Source organism: Anser cygnoides, chromosome 2 (genome assembly GCF_040182565.1).
Source record: "Anser cygnoides isolate HZ-2024a breed goose chromosome 2, Taihu_goose_T2T_genome, whole genome shotgun sequence".
Taxonomy (NCBI): domain Eukaryota; kingdom Metazoa; phylum Chordata; class Aves; order Anseriformes; family Anatidae; genus Anser; species Anser cygnoides.
The window spans coordinates 113336129-113357081 of record NC_089874.1 but is presented as its reverse complement, the minus strand read 5'-3'; the positions used below and the strand labels follow the sequence as shown (position 1 = coordinate 113357081).

General features: G+C 40.2%; 1 protein-coding gene across 16 annotated transcripts in view; it reads right to left on the bottom strand.

Annotated features, from left to right (window-relative positions):
• Positions 1 to 20953, bottom strand: part of GREB1L (GREB1 like retinoic acid receptor coactivator) — a 138306-nt gene that overhangs the window by 85928 nt on the left and 31425 nt on the right. The window contains exon 2 of one of the 16 annotated variants that reach the window (XM_066992833.1): positions 14527 to 20606. The exons of the other annotated variants lie outside the window; for them this stretch is intronic. The gene's annotated coding sequence lies outside the window, so the exon portion shown is untranslated. The remainder of the gene's footprint in view (positions 1 to 14526; positions 20607 to 20953) is intronic. 16 annotated transcript variants of the gene reach the window in all.

The following is a 20953-nucleotide window of genomic DNA, read 5'->3' as shown; positions in this document are numbered from 1 at the left end:
ATTACCAATAGAAGGAAAATGGAGATTTCATGGGTCACAAACTTCTGGGTCACAAGGACCTTCAGTGCTGCTGTCAGCCCAGTAAAACTCAGTCGATATATTCTTGCTTTGTATGGCCATTATTAAAAACCCTGCACCTGAATTTCTACACGTTTCCTGAAGCAGAAGCACCAACTCAAAATTACTGCAATTCTTTGAACAGGAATTAACACTTTGATATTCAGTGAATGTGTTAAAAATATAAACATATACTTACATGAAACGTACACCCCCCTCCAACAGCACAGATGAATTCTATCATCAACATCACAGAACAGCACAGAGCAAGGAATGAAACGTGCCTGTGTATTTTAGCTTTTCTAAAGCTTTCTCCTACTCTTAAGACTCTACCCTGTAAGCCACATATCAGTGAGACAACTCTTATCACCCTAAATTCTTCAGACTTGGATAAATAGATTTGCTCCTGAGGTAAATAACAATAGATTCAATATTATCTACTTTTGCCTGGAAAGTGCCTGCTTATTTCCAAAATCCTTTTCAGGTTTTGGTTTTATCACAGATTTCAGTATCTTCCATTCTAAGATAACAGAAGAAAATGAAAACAATTTTACAAAGAGATAAAAACATGCAGATCCTGCCACTGTAAGTCGAGTCTTTAATTAGACTACTGGGAAGCTTGAAAAACATTGACATTGTGCTTGTTTTCGTGCAAGCCAAATACTGGCCACAGCAAAATGGCAGGCCTAATCTGAAAAAAGCCTAATCACTCTATTAGTCCCCACTCAAATCAGCAAGGACAGTTAAGTAAGAGGTTGTGGATATAGAACAAATCGCATCTTTCTCAGCATCTGACATGCTCCCCAGCTTAACTCCTCACAGCCTGATGCTCTCTTCTACTTTAGAAAACAAATACAAGATGTTTGAGCATATATTCTCAGTATTTATATATATATTTCACATTTCAAAAAAATCTCTGGCATAACTAGAGATCTGTGTGCTTCTGCAACATCTGTAATACAACAGTTACTTGACTATGTCCTTCACTCGCTCAGAATGGTAAGACTGCACTGACGATGTTTCTCAACTTGCATCTACTTCTGGCGTGCTTGCAAAATTTACAATTCCAGCTGCAGCACAATAAGTAAAACTCTTCAACTTCCCTACATACGCCAACATCTGCTATTTTAATAGAAAAAAAAATCCTGAAGGAAGGCAGAGGTTTGTCCCTCCATACGACATTCAGCAACACCAGTAACAACTTTTATGTATTATTTATTGTAATAAAGAAGTTTTGAGTGTATGTGCATTTTTTTTCTGTATTTATTTGTAAATACTGAAGAAAAAGAAAAGGCAAAGAAAAAAAACACTTACAACATGACCATCACCACAGCCAGGTAAATCAACATTAAAAAATGAAGTCTGAGAGCAGAGGGGAGAAAAACTCCAGAAAACAAACAAACAAACAAACAAACAAAAACACAGATCACAGTGTTCTCAAAAAAATAAAAAATAAATAAAAAAATAAAGGAAAAAAAAGCTGGAAAATAGAAACGAAAGATAAACAAAAAATACCCTGTGGATTCATTAGCAACGAGGGTGGCAGGCCTCCGTCTAATTCCCTTATAAAAGCCCATGACTACCTGCAGAGCCTGGGAGTGCAAATCACATTAGTGGAGACACCAGATGACCAAAGAAAGCACTGGAGGCCTGGTAAAACCAGTAAACAAAAGGCGGCATTCCAGCTGAATACCACTGCTAGAGTCAGCATTGTAAGATGCTTGGATCTGATAACCCAAAAGCAGATTAGCTGCAGGCAACAAAAGAGTAAAATGAGAAACAAAGGGGTCATTTTGACACATGAAGAAATCATTTCCATTAAGCCATCTTGGGTTTACTGTGTAGTTATAAAAACTACTCCTACTTGAAATGACATTTGAAGCAATGAAGCTGTGACAGTGTGGAGACTTAGAGAAGCTCCTGAAATAATGCATTCCTCAATGCAATATAATTTAAGAGATGAATGAGCCTCTTTGCCTCTGAATCTTTGTGACATTTTAGACATCTAATAATGATTTTAAAATCTGTTGTACTGATTTCAGTTAAAAGACTACCATGTTTGTTAGGCTTGATGAACAGAAAATTCGTTAGTTTTATCTGTATTTAAAAAACTCCTGCAGAGAAGGTACGTACTGCAAATATTGTCGTGTCACTATATGAGAAGGCTCCCTCTCCCTCCAGGCTCCTTCCATGCTGCACACATATGTATCTCACTTGCTCACTCTCAACACAGGAAAGAAAAGAGTTCAATTACATTCCTTATCAGAAGCTGAGCATTCAAAGGATTTTTATTCTGAAGCAGGTCTGGGTATATTTTCCATCACTAGAACCAAACTGCAAAATTGAGATGTAGAAACCCGTTAAGAACAGACAGACAATAGAGAAAAGTTTCCAGGCTAAAATTGGGAAGTTTGCCACAATTTTGTCTTATCCAGGACACAATAAAGCATTCTATATGCCTGAAAGAAAAATAGGTCTTTTGCTTTCTTCCCTAGAGAGTGAACTTCTGTGGTATGACGTATCTACGAGCTGGAAGAAATTTCAGGGGAACGCTGTTGCACGCAGAACATTTTGGCTTGCTATCTGTGAATCTCCTGTTGCCAGCAGGATGCGCAGAAACCTGGCACACAGTGAGGAACTGAGCCTTGCTTTCACACAATGAAATTACCTACCCTGCTTTTGCACACATACAGCAACTAAACCTGTTAGCTTCGGTAGGGATGGGATTTCACAAGCATACGCATCCACAGTTAACTGATTCTTCTCAGTGAGAAGTCCAGAGAAAATGCCCTGAAAAACAGCTTGGCAAAGGGACAGCACAAAGCCCAAATGAGGGCTGTGTCCAGATACAAATTACAGTACATATCAACAAGGAGATCTGCTATAAAAGCTCAGTGAAAGGCACCCCATTAAAAGAAATAAATTGCAAATACCTGCTACCTGGTGACTTTGCAAAAGCACAAAGCCATTAAAGATGTCTGAAAGGGGGAAGACACAGACATCTAGTTATAAGGACATCTATAAGGACATTCTCTGAAGGCATCTGTACCAGCATACTGACATCGGGACAAACTCAAGTGTAATCCAATGGTACAGAATGGGTGTTGTGCGAGAGTGGTTTTCCCCTGGTCCCAAACCGTCCTGCTCTGGGACATCATCACACCACTCCTAGTGTGTTTGCTGCAGACATGACCAGGGAGACAAAGACAGTACGGGGACAGAAGACTGACAGAGCAGAAACCTTTCTTCTATTATAGTGCTTTTAAATGTAACTTCTTACCTAGCATAGCACTCGGGCATAAACATGATGTCGTGAATTCACAGAAAGGAAAAGGCAGCAATAGTTGTAAGGAACACTGTCAAGAAGGAAGCAGATTTTAAAAAGAAAAATGACTTGAGGCCATAACATGCATATGTACATGCTACATAAATCTACATGGAGGGAAGCACCAGATGCTGTCATACACCGGGCTCATCTTAAACCTTTATACTGAGGAGAAGGAAAGATAAATTGAAACTCCGAGAATCAGCCTATCATCACTCAGAGAAACACTTTCTGTCAAGTCACCCGAAGCGTCTGTATTTACAGCCATCAGCCAGTCTGAATCCGAAGATGGATGCTGCTAGTAACCGTACAAAACGATCCACTTCAGTGCAGTTAGCCTTTATACTGCAGAGGGACAACAGCGTGATCTTCGGCCGGCAGTCACAGGCGGCAGATCCCCATTAGTGATTTTTTAAAGTATCTGACAAAAGTGGCAGAGTACTCTAAGCAAAAGGGCAAGCCGATCAGCTCAGAATATTAGAAGAAACGCTCAGACATTTAATCCAAGCAGACGCCATATTTGAGTTACAATGGGTTTTTCTAAGTAAGGTTACTTCAAGTTTTGCTGCTCTGGGTTCCCCCATCACTAAGATAATCCAAAAAGCAAAAAGCAAAACAGAAACCCTGTCAGGACTTGCTGCTTAACTGCTGTTCCTCATGGCCACACGGTATGGCCAGATCTTCCTAAAAACGCTAACGTTAAAAGTCTGTATCTCTTTGAGGACTTCTAGTTATTTTTACATAGGGGCAAGCACCTGACTCGCCAGCGTCCCCTCAGCTGCGACAGCCACGAGCGCAGCTCTGGGCAGCTGACTGAACATCTGGGAGGTGGAGGGAATCGGTTTCTTGTTTCTAAGGTCACTCAACAGAGCTGGCAGAAGGTCCCTGGAAGGAAGCCCCCCACATACACTGCAAAATTGACGGTTCCCTTATAGACCCGGTAGGATAACCATAAGCAGGTCAGGCCATCTTCACTACCCATGCTGATCGACATCCTCTAAGACTGCAGTCAAGGTCTACATTGAGTCAAGGTCTTCCACATTAACACTGCTTTTGCTGAAAAGCTCTCCAAATGAAGACATCCACAAAGCTCCCTGAAGCGGTACACTTGAGCAAAAGTTTGGGCTACAAATACCAGACATGAGAATAGTTATCCTAGTACAGTAGAAACCATCCATACAGACACTATGTCTCATTCAGTCACTGCTTGGCATGCCAGAAGTCTAGACGCATTTCTGAAAATACGTATCGAAGCACTTCACTTTAAGGTTGGTGGAGAAATCAAACAAATTGCTCTTTGAACAATTAAAAAGAAATCTAGTGTAGACAAAGGTCTAGATGAAAGACACAGGACTGGGAAAGGCTCAGTTCTTCTGCATCTCCAGTGGTATGGCAAGGAGAGAAAGAAAAATCAGTCTAGGAAAGAAAAGGCTTTTCAAAAAAGAATAATTTCCTAAGAAAACTAAGAGATCTTGTTCTCTCTCACACACACTGAAATAGAAAGGAGATCTCATGAAGACTCAGAAATAAGGAAAAGATCATTCTACTGCTGAAGTACAGGAGGGGAGCTGCGGATGGCAACAGTGATAAGGGTCTCTCTCTGCTTGTGATTACGATCCTGAGAGTGTCTGCTAAAGGTGGGATGAGGAGAATAACAGCATTTTCTTCTTCTGACATCATAACCAACTTACACTGAACTCCTCATGACAGAGCCTACCTTCCTATAAACCAGTACGCACCTCGGTTCTTGTCCGGGCTTCTATAGAAACCACTGCAAAGGGCATCAACTGAGAAACCCAGAGAGAGAGAGCCTGGAAAAGAAAAGGCATTCATATTCCCAGCCGTTAATTATGACATAACAATCAGGACTACATACAAAGGCATTTAGTAATCTAATCCTCTCTACAGGTCTATTAAGTCTGACTTGCTGTGAAACGGACATCCCCCATCTGCACCCCCCGTCCTTCCCAGGAAAAGGCTCCGTAGCTGCTATACGTACTGGCTTTCAAGGCCATACCCATACACAGGTCTGTAAGGAAAACAACATGCTTTGTGGAGTGGGAACCTTTTCACTGAATTCAAAAGCGAGACAATGTTTTGTTCCCCACTTACTATATTCTTATTGTACAGGCAGTTTCTGAAAACAGGTTGTGTAAAAGCTAAGTAGGGAGAAAAACACTGCCTTCCCTGCCTGTCACCCCTGAAATCCCTAACGTGTCAATAAGCAGTACTTCCCCACCATATGCTGCACGCTTCTGGTGCCTTCCAGAAAGCCTTGTTAGCTGATGCTGAGAGCAGACTCCTGCCACAGATCTGAATGCAAAGGACTGAAAGTATTGCATGAATGGGAGATGGAGTTGGGGAAAATGCGTGGCTGAGGATGGAAAGAAACAGGAAATCAATTCTCAGAGATGCTATCTTTACTTCATTGCTTCTGTTCCACCTCCTCGTCCCATGCTTGCTCTCTGTCCCTTGCCAGTTTCCCACCATACCAGCTCGTTTCCCAGCTACAGAAAGAAGGAAATCATACTAAGATCATCTTTTCTCTGCTGATGCAGTACAGCTCTTTCTTTAGAGTATCGTCTGGTTTACCCTACCCTATTTTGGCCGCCACCCGAGAAAGCAGCAACTCTTTCTTGCAGTTTTTTCTGCTTCCCTGAGTACCAATCCAGATCTCAACTAATGACAGGGTTTGAGATCTTTGGGAAACCCTGAGAAATCAACAGAAAGATGAAAATTACAGTGTATGAGAAATAAACAGACATTTTTCTTTTTGGAAAACCAGGGGCCAGCAGGATAACAATTCCAGATAAGATTTAAATAAACATACGTGGGAGGTAGCAGGAAAGGCAGTGGGTTCCTCATGCTCAGACGCATACAGGTAATGACCTCTGTCTCTCTTGCTCTCCCAAAGCTAACAGTGCTGGTTATTGCACCCCTCCAGTGTGATCTGGAAAGGATCCAGTGCACTACTGATTACATTTCATCCGCAGTTAGTTTAACCTTTGAAACATGTCAGTCAGCGGCGGGGAACAGGCCAGCACGTAGGGTCAGCTCAACCTTGTCGGTCCCCACATTCTCCCAGTGTTTGCACAGAAAACAAGCCTGCGTTCAGGGATTCCTCCCTGATAAATACAAAAAGACACGACAGGGACAGCAGCGAAACACAGATTTTATTGGAAGGTACCATCCACTCACAGCCATTCATCTACCAAAGCAGGAAAATACTTGTTCTTATTTTTCCAAAACTGTAAGAAAAAATGTATGGAAATACTCTCATTAGGAAGGCAGAGATGCGAGTGTCTTATCTAATGCCAGATACCAAGAAGATGTTGCAGATTACTCCTCCATGAATATGGGAAGAAAAAAATTGTTCTGCAATGACATCAAAGCAACTGGATCAGCAAGTGTAACAAAAATACTCTGTGCTAAAAGGAAGGTTAAAAAAAAATAAATCCTATTCAGTTGCCCATTTTTTCCAAGTTCACTTCCTTTCCAGAACACTCTCTTTTGAGACTCACATTTTGTCTGCTGGAGACCTAATTTTCAAAAGAAAAAACAGCATCTTCAATTGCCTTGTACTTCTACAGAAAAGCATAGGACTTACCAAGATCAGATACTTTATCCCTTTCTAAATATTTTTTTTTAGGTTTCAACAAAACCCTTAGTCACAGGAAAACACATGCAAAAGGAGAGTAGCACTGAAGTTCTTAGCTTCAAAAGGCTTCTAGTTAGTTATTTAGGGTTATACATTTTCCTTCTGCAGACTGAGAACATTTTAAAGTTATTAAAATGGAAAAAAAAAAAAATCAATTTTCCTTAGGAACTACTGCCCTCTAACATAATAGCGATGCTTAACTGTCCCTTGGAGCATGTGCACTTGGATTTTTCATTATTTGGGTAAGTGTTTGTGTGGACGGCTCAGGGAACACAGGCTTTTCAAAAGCCAGGAAGAGGTGAAAAAGAGGTCACTTCAGCAGAATTCATTTTCTCTTAAATTCTCAGAAAAAAAACACTGCTGAAAAGCAGTAAAAGCTTTCAACTCTTCCTCTCCCTATTAGCATTTTCCTGAGGTTCCTTCAGTTATAACACAACGGTACCTTCGGCTGTAGCCACCACCCTTTTATCTCCTCCTCTGACATAACCCTATTAACTCCTCCTCTAGCATTTTAACACAAGCACTGGCGATGGTCCTGAAGGCAGGAGCTGGACGTGCCCTCCAGACACCCCTTCCAGCCACCATTTCAGCACTGCCATCGTCGGCCCGTTCCCTCAGAAGCAGCATCTGCTCCGCAGAGGAAAGGAAGGCCTCCCCCTTGCTTCCACTCATGCTGCCGTAAAGCCCCCACGATCCAGCACCAGCTCAGAGCCTGGCCTCTAGATTTTCCTGGAGGAAAAATCAGGGTCCTCAGAAACGGGCTGAAAGCCACATGGGCTCACAGGGAGAGTCGTGCATCATGGTTTCGTACGCTGAAGTAACATCGGTTCACCTACAGAAAATGAAAGGAGGGCGCTTCTGTAAGCGCTCACGGAACACACACCAAGCAAACAAACGAGCAAAATGAAGCCTTGGGAAAATTCAGCCTTAACTCTCCTCACCTCCCCAACCCCTGAGGCTCTAAAATCGTCAGAATCCAACACCAAAGTACATAAAAAAGATACTTTTAAAATTATTTGTATTACCTCGGAGCCCACAGTGCACATACCAGGAAAGATGCTGCAAAGACCTCAAGGTCAGCTCCTGCCCAACGCTTCCACATGAGACATGGGGGCACATGAGGAACACAGACACCCCCCATGCCCAGAGGACAGGGCCCTGGACTACACTGGATAATGCCAAAATCCAAGCCCAGAGCTGGCCAGGCCCTAGATCAAGGTCGGCTGTGTCTGCCCCATTAGGCACTGAGGACTGAATGGGTCCCAGGGCTGACATCTCAATAACAAGGAGAGACAAGGGGCAGATAATGGAGAGAAAAAACCCTCAGGGATTTGAGGGCCTTGAAAGAAAAGATAAAGAGCTTAGGTTCGATGTTATAAAGACAAGAAAATGCCAGCAGAGGAATGCAAAAAAAAAAAAAAAGGTAACACAATCAAGGTGATGGGCTCAGAAAACAATTTTCACCCAGAGCAAGCGCTAGGCTCCATTTGGCCAGGCCAGCGAACGAGAGCCTGAACTAGTGACGGTAAGAGGCGAAAACCTGTGTTCCCCCCAAAAAGAAAAAATAAAACCACACCACACCAGGGACATCGGGGAGGAAGGCTCTCTGTGAGGGAGGGATGGACACCAAACGCTTTCATCGGGCCGAGCTCAAGCTGGCAGCTGAACGTCCTCGAGGAGATGTCAGGGAGACAGGCCGAGGTTTCGGCTCGAGCCCGGGGAGACGGGTGATTCACTTTATGGCCTGTGAGTGCTTCCCTCCAAAGTTCACACAGGAAGATCATGTCCCCTTCAAATGAATTTATGCAGACGGCGGTTCACTTGTCGGGGGATAAAAAGATGATACGCTTTCATTTCAAAATGAAAACACGTGAGGTCTTCAGCAGATTAAAACTAGCAAAAGTCAGTACTGCTACGCGAACAACCTCTGCGGATGCTTGTTGCCCCACTTCAGTGGGAGTTTACACCGCGAGGCTACACACGGGCCCGCCAAGCCAGAAAGGCACATCATTATGTCCTGTTAAATCCCATACAAATTCCATACTCCTCAGAAGATGCAAATAAAAAGCAGATTGTGCAGGCAGATGCTCCTGCAAAGTGACTTCTGAATTTAAAACAAACACTAAAACAATAAAGTTTGTGCTCCACAATGGATACCTGTGAAAATGATATGAAATTGGATGTTTCAAGAAAAAAAGAAAGTGTGAGGCAAGCAATGTTCTTCTCTCAAACCATACAAAACCCACATTTTTATTGATGCTAAGAGACTCGGTAAAACTTTCAAAAAAAAGCTTCTTGAAAAAGTTATTCCCTGTCCATCCCATTATCCAGTTTCCTGTGCCTTTCTCACATGACCTTGTAATCCTTAATGAGGTTTCAACATGTAAAAATAAAGATTCAAGCTGAAAATAAGTGTTACCTCCACACTGAGGCAATTATTCATGTCAGGCATTCGATACAGTAGACAAAGCACAATGGCAGAGGGACACAAAAGAAAAAATGTCATTTCACTGCCACTGAAATCAGGCACTGAAACTTGTTCATTGATTTTCCTTCATTAAAAAATAACTGATTGTAAAAGAAGTGTTACTTCGTAGGATCAAAGCCTATCCTACAGGAAACGCACACACAAAGCATTTGGAAATGAGGGTTAATTTGGCATGCAATTTAACAGCATTAGCTTTTATCAGCAGCATTTCAAGGTCACGCACATCCATGTTTAAAATGTTTGGTTTTGTTACTACTTCAACTATAGCATACTAGAGGTCAACAATTTTAAAGTGATATTAATTTGAAGGAAAGCTGCACCAAAAATAAAAAAAAAATTTAGAAAGGCAAAAAAACAATCAACCAAAAACCAACCATCAATATTCATAGTGTACTATGGCAAACATCAAAACCAGAAAAAACTATTCCAGAGATGCACAACGAAAAAAGTGATGTGGCTCTTTAAATCTCCAATTCCCTTTTATTAGTTCAAGACTTAACCCTTCCAAGAGAAAAATAAAATCAACAGATCAAAAAAACGCTCTCCATCTGAACACAGGACTAAGTCACTGATCGTGCCAAACTGATGGAGTCCTCTCACTGACATAGTTTGTGCAACATTTAAAGAGTTCTTTTAAAGACTTGCTTAACATTTCAAGTGGCATAGTCAAAACAGCCTCACATGTTGAAGAGTGTTTTTTCCAAGTCTCTGATTTTTTTTTTTTACTTAAACCTATTCAGTTCAGAATTCAAATTAACACATTTTATTAATCTGACAAAAGATTAATTCAAAATGTGAGATCATTCATTTTTTATTATAGTCTACGCTTAGTTTATTTAAAACGTGTAAAAGGGCAATGGATAAAATAAATTATTAAACAGAGGTCCACAGCTCCAATAAAAAACAAATACTCCACAAGCACTTATTGGAGATTTTCCCTGTTCCTGAAGATTTATAAACTTCGGAAACTAATGCGCAGTTGCATGCTTTAGCATTCATCATTCTGCTATGGAAAGGTTTTCCACATCTCTTCACTGAAAGCTTAATCTTCATAAAACCTAAAACACCCACAATGCTGACAGACTTCAACAGTGGCTGGCACCTAATGTTCCATGGGATCAAGTCAGTGCTACACTTGAAAGAAATACTTTGATCAATCAATTACTGGCAGAACCTCACAGCATCGTGGATGTACGCCTAAGAGCCTTACAAATGCTTACAGGACAGTGATGTTACAGCACTGAAATCTCTTAAGCCTCTTTCTTTGCATTTTTCTGTTACGGTTCAGAAGAATGCCACCCTATTACACCAAAACGAGAGAGAGGAAAAAGTTGTTCTCGCTCCTTGCATGAGCATAATTAATCTTCTGACACCTTGACAAAGCAGCTTGTTGATAGTGAAAGAAAGGATTTTTCTGATTTCCTCTCAAGACAGGAGATGGTCTTTATCCATCATCCCTTCTTCCTGATCTCTTCTTCCAGAGCATCCCCATCAGCAGAACTGTCTATCAGAGCAGACAGCAGGAGGGAAAGGTCTGAATGATTGATAGGGCACCAGTGCTTGACAGTGCTATTTAAGTGTAGGAACCTATTGTTAGAAACTTACTTTACAGCAGTTAAACAAATATAATGGCAACCAATTCAACCATTGTACAGCTAGAGTCAGCTCAAGCTAATAAGTAAAGTTAGCTAATTACACTGATCTGATTTAAAATCCAGACAAATTGTAGAGAAGACAGAGTTAGCATTATTACACAATGAAGGGAAAGAAATTTTAGAGGAGAGAGTTTTAGACATATTATGCTTTCTGAAGTGAATTAGGGTTGTTTCCATATTCAGTCTTCTTTGTGAGCAGGATCATACACCCAGGTCTCCTTTCCTTCTCTCTCAATCATGGATGCAGCAGCTAAGTATTCCGAACTAATAGAAATAAAATAGTATTTCTTGCAAAACAGTTTGAATCACCTCCTTTTTCCTACCTCCCCCAAGTTCTAACATATTTAATTGTGAAAATCGTGAGGAATTTCAGTTTTTCAGTGAAAAACAATAAAAAAAGCCTTCTTAAAGGAGGATACTATATACTACAGACCAAACCAAACTCTACCCTAATAACACATCTTTGAGGATGCTGCTTTGGTGTAATCCACCACAGGTATCCTTATGTAAAGATGATAATTCTGCACACTTCTCAAGAACATGCACTTAATAGACAAAATGCCATTGTCCTCAGTATGAGTACATACTTGTGTTATATACACACTACATACATTTAGCTTATCTTGTAATTCCTGCCCACTCATACCCCTCACCTTCCCCCAAAAAAGATATGGAAAAGACTTGGGTATAATTATATGCCCATTTAATTCTTTTCTGCAGTCACAGAGAAGGGGGAAATGGTGTTATTCATTCCTTCTAAAGCTCTAATTCTTTGACAACTGCTGGCCATGGAGGATACGAGTCCAGGTCAGAAAGGACCAGGGCATGGCACTCTGGGAACTGCTCCCAGCCAGGGAAGTCTGACACAGTTCTTGGTGACCTATTTTAAACATAAATCAGGCCACAATCTGTACAGAACTCTGCCTCACAAATGCAATCACCAAAGCAAAAGCCTACTAGAGCCTGTGTTGTCTCTCACTGGGAAAGGCCAAGAAAGACAGCTTCATCCAAGATGCAGGAACTCAATAACCCCTTGGTTTATCTATGCTACTCTGTCCTTGACTGCTTAATTTAGGACTTACCCCCCATAAAAATAATTGTGCATGCTCTCTGGCCCTGACCAGTTCCCCCAAGCACTCTTCTTTCACTCAGTTACACCAGAAAATCTAGTTAGTGTTTTTCCCTCTGATGTATAAAATCAATTCAGTAAAATCAGCTGCCCAAAAAGTAAATACAGTGTCCTTTCCATAAATTCCATGAAATTTTAGGGGACACCAATCAGGCTGGAGCAGTCTGTAAGCTAAATAATGTTTATGTCAGAACAAGAGTAAGAAACCGCGTGTTCCTTCTGCAGAGAAGATTGTAGGCCACAACCCAGAGAAAGATCTCCATGTCTCTTCACTGGTATTTTATGAGAATGCAAGTGTTCAGAATTACTTAAAGGAGGAAATGTGGGATCTAACTGTGTGGTCAACTACACCAGTGGCAAATCTCCAACAAGGCAGAATCAGGATCAATGTCACCTCACTCCTGCTTGTTGAAGCACTTTGTCAGGGTCCTGTCAGAATTACTGCTACAGCGGTCACAGATGTTGATACTCCTGTTAATTCAAGACTGGGAAGAAAACAAAAATCCCCAAACTTTGTTATTGTTGTTTTATTATCTTCTCGCTTCCAGTCAAAGCATACCAAAGCTGAAAGCATGCAGAACTGCGAAGAACAGAGCAGATTTCAAAGTACTTTTATTCTTGGGTATAGCCATGAAATAAGAACAAACAAGAACAGGAACGAAACCATGATTGGTAGTAAACAGCTCTCAAACAATTACAAACTATTAGTTACATATTTTCCTCAAATTAGTAAGACTAATTTCCTGACATCAAGTCCGGAGCCTGTAGGTACCATAAACCAGAAAGAAAAACAAATCCCTGCTTGCAGTTTTGGTTGGTGTCTCTGCTTGCAGCAATATCTCTACTGCAGCTGTACTGCTCCCCCAGATACTTATCTCCCAGATTTATCTCCCAGATCTTTCCATAGCCATCTCACACAGCAGAGCGGGGAGTCCCCAGGCAAACACACTTCTCCCAGGCTTATGGGAAATTCCTGCAGATTCCAAGAAATCAAAACCTCGTTCAAACTTCTTTTCCTCAGATCACACACTCAATTTTCCCATTCCTTATTTAGCTAAAAAGACCCCCTCCCCCCCCCCCCCCCCCCGCAAAAAAAAAAAAAAAAAAAAAGATCTGGCTGTCCTCAGGAGACCCAGCTGTCCACCAGAAAACAGCTCCACAGGAGATCATTCTGCAAAGGGGACCAGGTAGCTCATGTGCAGCTTTTTGGTGCCTTTCAAAGACCACTCTTTTTCTAAAGTCAACTGTGGGTACCTTCACAGTGCACTGCTGAAGACATAATTAAGAAGAAACATGCTCATGCTTTTTCTGTTTGATCCTAAGCAGTACGGGGACATGAAATTTCTTACAGCAAATGGCTACTTTAAAAGAAAGGCAGTTACTAGCGGTTGCTAGTGGTTCCCCCCTATACATTAAACAGAACATGCTCTGTTCAGTAGACGTGCATTCATTCAGATGAAATTCACAGAGCGCAGAACTGTGGGTGGTTTTTGCTGGCAGTAGCTGTCACAACAGCAAGTACAAAACATTTCCCTCTCCATGCTAAGTGCTTCCTGGGCACTTAGTCATCAGCTAGCGGAGTTCAGATGCAACGTGTTCTTCACTGGAAACGAGGAATCTGTTTGGAAAGATGCGGTCCATTTGCCTCGTAAACAAATGCCGTGATACTTGGTATGACAGTAATTTCAGGGTTGTGCTAGGGATATATGTGGTATGGTTTGTCTGGATGGAAATGTATTGCACAGTTGAGTACAGAATTATTTGCTAATTTGATCTTTCTGCTAGAAAACATGTAGGACAATTAATGCCAGTGATCCTGGCCTAGACTAGCTCAGCAGCAATCACGTTTCCTTGGTGTAAAATAAGCTAAGGCATGGTATAACCATTTTTAACCAGGAGCATTTAGATATGGCATGAGATGTACCAAGCAGAACACCACCCCCAGGGCTGTACAATTGCTTGCAGAGCCAGACTGGTCAGAACATCTCCACAAAACACAGTGAAGTACTGTCTTCATACATTACAGCATGCAAGGGGAAACCAAAGGGCAGTTGGTCAATGAAGTAATTCTAGTGAAGAAAAATCCTACTGACAGAAAATTTCCTTCCTTCTTTAAGGTTCTGAGTAAGCCATCATTTACAGCATCATGACCCGATCAAGTGCTTTTACCCCTCCTGATGCTTGAGTAGCAGATAGAGGAATGCGTAGCCTTACCTACACCATGATCCGGAGCCGGCCCTCAATGCAATGGTACTACAGTCTCCTGAAGAACACGAAAGAGAAAGCTGACTCCAGCAGAAAAGGTCCAGCTCAAAGATGCATGACTTGTAGAGTACCAAAAAATATATGTAACAGTATTCTAATCCATGTCTTCTCTATAATGACCCTCTGAGTGGGTTTTCAACCAGCTAGTTATCTGTTGGACACAATAAACTCTTTTCCTTCACAATAAGAAGGCTCTCCCTTGCTACAGAAGAAGAAGCTCTCCCTTGCTACACTGATAAACAAGCTGTTTTGAACTTCAGCCAAGCAGAGAATTTTATAGAGTGCATGATTACAGTTCTGGTGCCCAGAAATAAGTCACATGTGCGTGTGCTAAACACAAATATGCTTGTCAGTTTCTGTTTTTGGAAGCAGCATGCATTTCTGTCCTGGAGATGAGTGACACTGATGAAGAAGTTTCATGACACAACGTGCAACTTTTCTTCTTCGCCAATTCATCTACATGCCCAAAGTTTTGCCCTTTCACCAAAAAAAAAAAAAGTTGGGAAACTAGTAGCTACAAAACAATAAACAACTAAAACCTGCTTCAGAAACAACAGAAAACTACAGAGAAAAAACACAAGATGTAGGATAAACAAAAAAAATACAGTAAAAGCTTTACCCAATATTTAATTGTACTAAGAAGTGAGGTACAACCCAGCACACTATTGCAGTTCCTCTGACTTTTTGTATGAAGATAGAGCTGCATCTTCTGAAAATACGTAACTTGGCACCTTCGAAAGGGACAACAGTTCAGTGCTCTTCTCCATGGCACACAGCTAGCAAAACATCTTTCTTGGAACTCAAAGCAGTAAGTAATTCTCATTTACAACAGAAACCTCTGTTCAAGCTTTCAGCTTCAATGAAAAAATAAATGTTTTCTAGGCTACAGTAACAAAAGACTTTGAACCAGGACCAGTAGTGAACTATAATGGTATTTAGAGATAACACAGCCTTGTTAAATCATCCTTTTAATACTTCTCTCAACAAAAATAAAAAACCCTGGTAAAATTACTGACAATGAGGACATGATTCCTCACAAGTTAACTCTCTCATCTATTGTCTAAAAGACAAGCAGCAAAGAAATAAATGTTACTGGAAGTTCTCTAAGCTACTAATTTATAATTTAAGATTATTAGTATACATTATTTGAACAAGGAAAAGGGTCCATCTAATCCAAAGCTCCACAAGAATTTTGCCTCTACGCTATTAGTTGTACATATTTTTAATAATTCAGGGAGATATTTTTCAAAAAAGGTCTACATTCCCACGAATCTTTGTCAAAAGTTACTGCAAAGGTCTTAAAAGAAGTTGGTAGCATCGCCAAAATTCTTCAAGAACCTACATCAGATTTTTTGTTATGTGACACTCAGTTCTCATGTTCGTATATTAGCAATGTAAAGTAGGTAATAAAGAGGTAAAAGATACTAAGAGACTAAGTACAGATGTTTCTACCATTGTCAGACAAGACTGGTTTCAAAGAGCAAGGACTGGGAACAGCTCATCCCAAAATACTATTAGGTTCAGATTTTGACCCAGTCAGAGACTTGCCATCAGCAGCTGCTTGGTGTACGATAAGAATATAAATTATAGAAGCTGGATTTATAAAAAATTCTCTATATTTTTATATTGTTACTTCAGCCCAATTTTAAGTCACTTAAATTCAACGTCTGAAATTTAAAGAGGTGTCTGAATGATTTGTGCTTGTACAGTGCACGCTGTTCTCATCATGACCATTTAAAACATTTCTTATCTTCAAAAAGTACATTTTGTTCTCTGCCACTCAAGCCTGTACACCAAACGCTAAGTTACAAATAAAAGCAGATACGTTGAAATGAATTATGGTTGTTTTTCATGGAAATGAAGTACAGCAGAAGAAACCATTTTTCCTTTGCTTTTTCTACCCCTGGGTATGCATAAAGTAACAATATAAATACATACTTCATTCCTTGCCTTCTAGCAAGTTTGACGGTATTTTTGAGTTTTGAAGGTATGTTTTCAATTATGTGTTAAGTCACAGCACTGCACAGATGTAAAGCTGCAACTACTCTTCATAAAATCATACACTACTCAGCGTCCGCCCAGTTAGTATCCCCGTCCAAAGAGACTGTAGATTAGTCACTAACTGTAGTATCTCCACTTGAACACTGTGGGAATTGACGTAACCCTTTATAGGGCAATGTTTACCCCAGTAAGTGAATTAAATATAATGCGGTGTTCTGCAAGGCTGGTAACTATTTTTATTGTTATTATTTTGTGTGAGGTGTCCTCACACAAATCTCAGAGCCTTTCTTTCGCAAGTAACTACAGCTGGACAGGAAAAAGCAGGTGAAGTTAAGCGTGACACGCTTGGTAATATTAATTCTGGAAAACAATGGCTTTACACAAAAGGGCCTTTTAGTTTAGTTTTAGTTGTCATAGCAAGCCCATTTCAGAGCAAATATGAGTAAAGAGCTATGATAATATCTGCTTTTTGTTTTTCCTCTCCTTACTATATTGCTGTGGGTCTGCACTACAAGTATTTGAAGACCAATTCCATAACACTTAGAAAAGGAAGTGAACAACAAGAATTTTTTTCTTCCAGTCATCTCTATGCAGCCTGGTAGACTGTTCACAGATTTATACAAAACAGTTTTCAGAGAAAGAGAAAGAAATGACAAGAGCAGACTTGAAAGTCTGCAAAGTTTATTCATCACCCGCATTGTCTACAATATGATTTTAAACTAAAAATCATTAAGCACAAAACAGTAAAACAGCAAATTTATTGTCACGAATCAAGTCTTTTTCAAGTCCAAAAAAAGTAAAGTGAGCTTGTCTCTTTTAAAAAAAACAAACACCTTACTGGGTAAACCTAACATCACATCTCTACAGAAGCACATGAATAATGCAAGAAAATAACTGGTGGCTATGCTGTTACGTAGTGAAAATTAAAATAAAATTATTACAAGTTCAGTTATTATTCAGTTTATACCATTTAAAATTAAACCAATTTGCAACAGTAGCTATCAAAGTGAATTTTGAAACACCTCATTTTTTTTTCTAATCTATATAATAGCCTCATTTTTGCTAGCAAGTTATCCACCACTGGATTCTATGAAAATGATGAATGCAAACAAGTTTAGACACTAGCACTTCAAGAAGATTAAACAATTTTACTTATTGCAGAGCTGTAACTCAAGTGTTCAAAGACTGTGTCACGTCAACAAAATTGAAGCTAATCTTACAAGCAGCAAAATTGCAATACGGTTCTAAATTGAAACAAGCTATCCTAGTTTGCAAGGAAACATCTCAATTTTCTATTCTCGCTAATTTAAAAACAACTATATTTTGAGGGAGTATATATACCCCTGATTTAGCTTTCTCATGTGTTGTCTTGCCCACTAATTAACTGGAAGAAATTAATAAAATAATTAACTGGAAGAAACAGAGAGAAAAAGACCTTACAAACAACCGTGGAAGCTAAAAAACAGTTTCCATTTTGAAGTCAACCCAACCCAAACGGACAGAAAATGGACCAGGTTAAGGAGGATTCTTCTAATTCATCATGTACTGCTATGGAGCCAAAGAAATCAACAACACAGAAAATTATTTCAGAGTCGGTTGCTAAATGTCTTTCAGAATTTACATGCACATAGATTTTCCTTGAATTAAATGTAGCTATCCCGAATAGCATGACAATGCAGAAAAAGTGACTAACTTGACATAAATATCTTATGCACTTATTTCAAGAACAAAGTGTGATGAAAACATCTACACAAAGCACCTCTCTCTCCCTACCGAGCAGGCAAGTAAGCTAAGACACCAGCAAAATGTGGGTTTAGATATACGTAATCTGAAGAGAAGTTTGAAGATCTGACTTCATGTATTTTCCTCCTATACTACAGCAAATGCTATATTGCCATGACTTCACACCGTAGTGAAATGTATGTCATCTTCAAAATCAACTTCACGTTTAAACGCTCTTCTTCCTGCTCTCTTGTTTCTGGTGATAAATAGTAGGAAATCAATGAGGAAACATCATTTGAAGTGAGCCATTCATCATGTACCGAAAAGGGTAAGTACCCCATAAATTGCAGTGATCCGCTTCCTTCTAGAATCACACAACAGAAGGCAACATCATTTGCATTAGCAATTTTTACGACCTCCGTAGAAAGAGGATAAGGTTAGGAAATGGCTTATGCTTGTCAGCTATAAAGCATTTGTTGGGAGGGGAAGGAAGAAATTTTTCAAGAGAATCGGAGTTATCAGTAAACCAGAAGGGGGTGGGGGGAAGGAAGGGAAGGAGGGTACAACATGTAGCAGCCCTATCAACTACTTGTCTTCATACTTAAGAAATTTGTGGATTGGCAGTTCTCTTTGTGAAATTTACTAAAATATTCAGCATTTCCTATCAATCTATCCGTATTATTTTGCAGTGTGCATGGAGGCCCAAAACGTCTGCTATCATTGCCCATGACTGCAATAAACAGCACTTTTCCACAACCTAGCGGGACTAGAGGAACACTGAAAAAAGTAAAAGGAGAATCCAAATCCTGTGTTACACAAAATACCAAAAATATGAGCTCTAAAATGAAAATTAAGTTTTATGAAGTCAAGCACTACATTTTCCCTTAGCACCGTTTCCCTTCCCCACTCTACCCTGTGCAACATTTTGTGCTTTCTCCACCAAAAACAGGCAGGACAAACACATGGGGTAGAAAAAAGGTAAATAATAAAACTTATAAGTTTTGATGTGCCCCTTCACAACTTGCCAACATGATACATAAGGATGTAACTAAATACCAGTCCTACAAGAGGAATGAAGCTTTATATACCAATAGGCTCCTCCTAGGGTGCTGGAATGGTGTTGGGTAAAGGCGGGGACAAGAAAGTAAAAGCTGGTTTTCTTCTCAAATATTCCCTCAATTCATTTTACTGTATTTAACTTAGAAATGCTTCTCAGATTCCATTTGACATACCAGAGAGACTGTTTTTAAGGTAATCTCACACAAAGCCCCATGAGATTTTCAAGTCCATACATCAAATCATCATCTAGTCTTCAAAATGGAATTGTAGCAAAGCACCTCATATGTCTCCCCAAATTAAATAAAATAAGCAAACACACAACCAAGGACAACAATTAAGTAATATAAGTTTAAGGGATGGAAAGTCAAACTAAATGAAATGATTATGCATTTCCTATGACCAGAAGTCTACTGTGCAAAGCATTGGGAAAAATATCTGAGCTGTGTTAAGCATTAAGTCAATCTAAAGGAACATCAGGCTACTTCCTCATCTTCCATACACCCACCAAGAATTAAACCCAAGTATTTCAACAAAATTTGCCACCGTTCAAAAATTATAAATTAATTTTTACACGTACAAATCTTGCAGCTCTGTTCTTTCTGAAATTTCCACCTTACACGGGACATTGCACACTCATCTCATTGAAGCCAGCCATCTGGGAATCCAGGTTTGAAGTCCTGCACTCACACCAAGGTTAACTGGAGATGCTTGTACCAACTATGACTCTGGTCCCCAGATTGTGCTGGTAAAAATACGACTTGTCCATATGATACCAAGATACACATTTTTCCCTTGGTGATATCACTTATATGCCACCCAGAGATAAGCCCTTCACACACACCAATTATGAAGTTACTTTCAGACATCAGCAGCCAGGATCAAATCATTGTTACCACAGCCATAAATCAGAGGGGACAGTTGGCCTTCACAAGTGAAATTGGTTTCACCTACATGAAAGCTCATTAATGATCTTTATTTATTTGATATTTCAGGCCAGCTTTCACACACACTTCTTTCTTCCTTAGTGAAAAGTTAAGAATTCTCATTTTCCAAAACAGCAAAGTGCATAATTTTAATACTTAGGCTTATACTTATTTTATACTTAATAATTCAGGGGCTTGTTTAACAGACAACCAACTTTAGTCTCCTAACAGTGTTATCAGGATTTTCGTTACTGAACAGCATAGGAGTACAAGCTCAGTATGCAATTTCAGCTTCACTGTGTTTCGCTTCCTCCCATCCCGGCCCTAGAAGGGACAAAACAGAGGTGACACTACAGAGTACGAACACATTTGTACCACACCCCCCTACAAAATGAAACCCAGCCATCTGTAATAAGGCACAAAGTGTAACTTACCTTCACTTACAGAGCTATGCTTTTGCTCAACCCTTTGACCACATGACTGAAAGGGGTTCCCCACCGTGCCGGCAGGCGGGGCAGAAACCCCACATTCAGCCAAACAGCCAGAACGCAGTAGGTTTCTGGTAGCAGTGTTCCTAAAACCTTGTGTCATGCCTCAATTTCTAGCCTTTATCCATGATCCTGTTTTCTGACACCCGAGGACTCATTCCCAGCCAGGCTCCTTTCCCTGCC